The sequence below is a fragment of the Triticum dicoccoides genome, chromosome 6A, assembly GCF_002162155.2.
Source record: "Triticum dicoccoides isolate Atlit2015 ecotype Zavitan chromosome 6A, WEW_v2.0, whole genome shotgun sequence".
Classification (NCBI taxonomy): Eukaryota; Viridiplantae; Streptophyta; class Magnoliopsida; order Poales; family Poaceae; genus Triticum; species Triticum dicoccoides.
Genome location: NC_041390.1, coordinates 109,904,879 through 109,908,615, shown reverse-complemented (window position 1 = coordinate 109,908,615; position 3,737 = coordinate 109,904,879). Strand labels below are relative to the sequence as shown.

Here is a 3,737-nt window from a genome sequence, read left to right as displayed (position 1 = left end):
ACACACATAAAGTGATTAAGCAAGCTAACGATCGCATGGATGGATGCAGATGACGAGAGTGGCACCAGGGGTCTCTTGGGCGAAGAGGAGCGGGTTGAACACTGGGTGCTCCACTTGCCCCCGATCAACCACGGCGATACCACCTACGATGTCACCTTCGACTGGGACGTGAAGAAGCAAGGCATTCCTGGCGCCGTCATCGTTCGAAACTACCACGCCACCCAGTTTCTCCTCAAGACCATCACCATCGACGACGTCCCCGGCCACGCCGGCCCCATCGTCTTCGTCGCAAACTCATGGGTCTACAACACCAACAAGTACCACTACGACCGAGTCTTCTTCACCAACGACGTAAGTGTGCTCGCCTAGCTCTAGCTGGACATATTAATGTATGAGTATCATGAACATTTAACCTTTCTCATTTATATAAAATAAGTACCCCGCTACAAATCTAACGTTAGATTTTTTGACATGACAAATCGAATGTTTTTCATGGCAAATTATGTTATGCGAGGATGACAAGTTTATTTGACGAGCATAGCAAATGCGTCTCAATTCATTTTTTGTCATCAAACTGTCATGCCAAAAATTAAATTTGTCATCATCGCACCAGTATAAATTGCCATAGAAACATTATATTTGTTATGCCTAAAAATTCGAGTTAGATTTTTAGTGTTTCTATGAAAATAAAAGGAGGATAAACACCGACTTCCTGGTCAGACCATGAACAACTAATAAGTGAACTGAACAAGCATGACATGCAATGCAGACGTACCTGCCAAGCGAGATGCCGATGCTGTTGCAGCCGTTCCGGGAGGACGAGCTCCGGATCCTGCGAGGGGATGACCCCAGGCAGAAGAACGGCGCCTATGAGGAGCACGACCGCGTCTACCGCTACGACCTCTACAACGACCTCGGCGATCCAGATTCCAGACCACAAGAACCCTCGCCCCACCCTCGGCGGCCTCGACAGCTTGTACCCATACCCGCGCCGAGGCCGCACCGGCAGGAAGCCCATGGTGACCGACCCCACGTGCGAGAGCAGGAACGTCTTGCCTGTGCTCCAACAGTTCTATGTCCCCCGCGACGAGAACTTCAACCACGTCAAGAAAGCCGACTTCACGGCCTACCTCATCAAGGCCATCTCCGGCGGCATCCTCCCCCTCCTCCGCCAGCAGTTCGACTCCGTCTCGCCGCGCGAGTTCGACGACTTCGAGGACATGTACAAGCTCTACGAAGGCGGGCTTAAGATCCCCGACATCCCCGCCCTGGACGAGCTGTTCAAATCGTTCCCGCCGCTGAGGAGCATCATGCCGGCCGGCGGGGACTTCCTCCTCAAGATGCCCATGCCGCATGTCATCAAGGAGGACAAGCTCGCGTGGCGGACGGACGAGGAGTTCGCCCGGGAGATGCTCGCCGGCCTCAACCCACACATCATCACCCGCCTGAACGTGTTCCCTCCAAGGAGCACGCTTGAGGGGTACGGCGACCAGACGAGCAAGATCACGGTGGAGCACATCCAACACAACCTCGGCAAGCTCAATGTTGACAAGGCAATCGACGCCAAGAGGCTCTTCATCCTAGACCACCACGACAACTTCATGCCTCACCTGCTAAAGATCAACAGCCTCCCAAACACATTCGTCTACGCCACCAGGACGCTGCTCTTCCTGCAAGACGACGGCACTCTCAAGCCAATCGCCATCGAGCTCAGCATGCCCCTACTTAACGACCTCGGCACCAAAGTGGTCGGCGCCGACAGCAAGGTCTACACGCCCCCCTCCAGTGGCTCGGAGTCGGAGAGGGCTGTCCAGGACACCATCTGGCAGCTGGCCAAGGCCTACGCCGCCGTGAACGATTCCGCGTGGCACGGCCTCATCAGCCACTGGCTCCATACGCACGCCGTCATCGAGCCATTCGTGATCGCCACCAACCGGCAGCTCAGCGTCACGCACCCCATCCACAAGCTCCTGCAGCCACACTACCGCGACACCATGACCATCAACGCCCTGGCACGCCAGGTCCTCATCAGCGCCGGTGGCTTCTTCGAGATGACCGTCTGTCCAGGTGAGCACGCACTGAGAATCTCCTCTGAAGTCTATAGGAACTGGAACTTCACCGAGCAGGCACTGCCGGTAGACCTGATCAAGAGGGGTGTGGCGAAGGAGGACACGGAGAGCCCGTGCGGAGTGTCGCTGCACATCAAGGACTATCCGTACGCGGTGGATGGGTTGGCCGTCTGGTCGGCCATCGAGACTTGGGTTGACGAGTACTGCAGGATCTACTATCCCTGTGATGACGTGCTTCGGTCCGACGTCGAGCTACAGGCATGGTGGAAGGAGGTGCGTGAGGTCGGCCATGGCGACATCAAAGACCAGCCCTGGTGGCCCAAGATGACAACCTTGAACGAGCTCGTCAGGTCATGCGCCACCATCATCTGGATCGCCTCTGCGTTGCATGCCGCCGTCAACTTTGGCCAGTACTCGTACGCCGGCTACCTCCCCAACCGTCCGACGGTGAGCCGACGGCAGATGCCGGAGCCGGGCACCAAGGAGTACAAGGAGGTGGAGACTGACCCAGACCTGGCCTTCATCCACACCATCACGAGCCAGCTCCAAAGCATCATTGGAGTGTCCGTGATCGAGGTCCTGTCCAACCACTCCTCCGACGAAGTCTACCTGGGGCAGCGCGATGAGCCAAAGTGGACATCAGATATCAAGGCGAAAAAGGCGTTCGAGGACTTCAGCCAGAAGTTGATCGACATCGAGAAGAGAATCATGAACATGAACGCGAATCGTCAACTCAAGAACCGGAATGGGCCAGCAAAATTCCCCTACATGCTGCTCTACCCCAACACATCTGACATCGATGGTGAGAGCGCCACCGGGATCACAGCCAAGGGCATCCCCAACAGCATCTCCATCTGATCAATGTTATGACGTTATGTTATTGTTGTATATTTCCCATTGCAAATAAGGAACGCTGCATGTGCACGTTCATGTGTGGCCAGAAGCGTGCTCGTTCACGTTGCGGCAAGTTGTGTTTATTTTCCTATTGATGAAGCGGTTTTGGCCGCAATGCAAAGCCCGTGGGATGGCACGGATGAAGGGTTGTGGTCGGCCAGTGTGTTGAGCTGGACCGTATATATGTTGAATATAAAGCAAGCGTGTGTTTATTTGCCTGTCTACTTGTCTACTGATTTTGAATTTGACATTAATTAGTCAGATTTTCTTCATAACGACACATGTTGATGATTTGGCTGGTGTCGACCACTTTTTCTTCCGTAAATTTTTCGTTTTCTCTTCTCTATGGTTTTTGATGTTTTCTTTTCTTTTTTCATGCAAAGTAAAAAAACGTGGCAACCATAATTTTTGTTCGTTTTTTCTACTGAAGATGATAACTTTTGCTCATATTTTCCGCAAAAAAAAACTTTTGCTCATATTACTTTCCTTCTTTGGTTCACCACTGCTTTGTTCATGGTATTATGATTTTCCATGTGATATTTTTGTCCATGCTAGTTGTTTCTTGCTCTATAAATTTTGCTAAGAGCTGTGATGATTTTGGTTCAAATTAATTTAATTTTGAAAAAAAATCTAATCTTGGCACATACCCAATTTAATCTTCCCATGCAGCGAGTTTTAATGGAGCTTCTCCCATATAGGAACAAAGATGTATATATGTGGGTTCTCTAGCTCCCGCGACGTGTCACGAAACGTAAATCTAGTCGTCGATGGGTG

General features: G+C 52.0%; 1 pseudogene; it reads left to right on the top strand.

Annotated features, from left to right (window-relative positions):
• Positions 1-3,181, top strand: part of LOC119315368 — a 4,490-nt pseudogene extending 1,309 nt beyond the window's left edge.
• Positions 3,182-3,737: the final 556 nt, after the last annotated feature.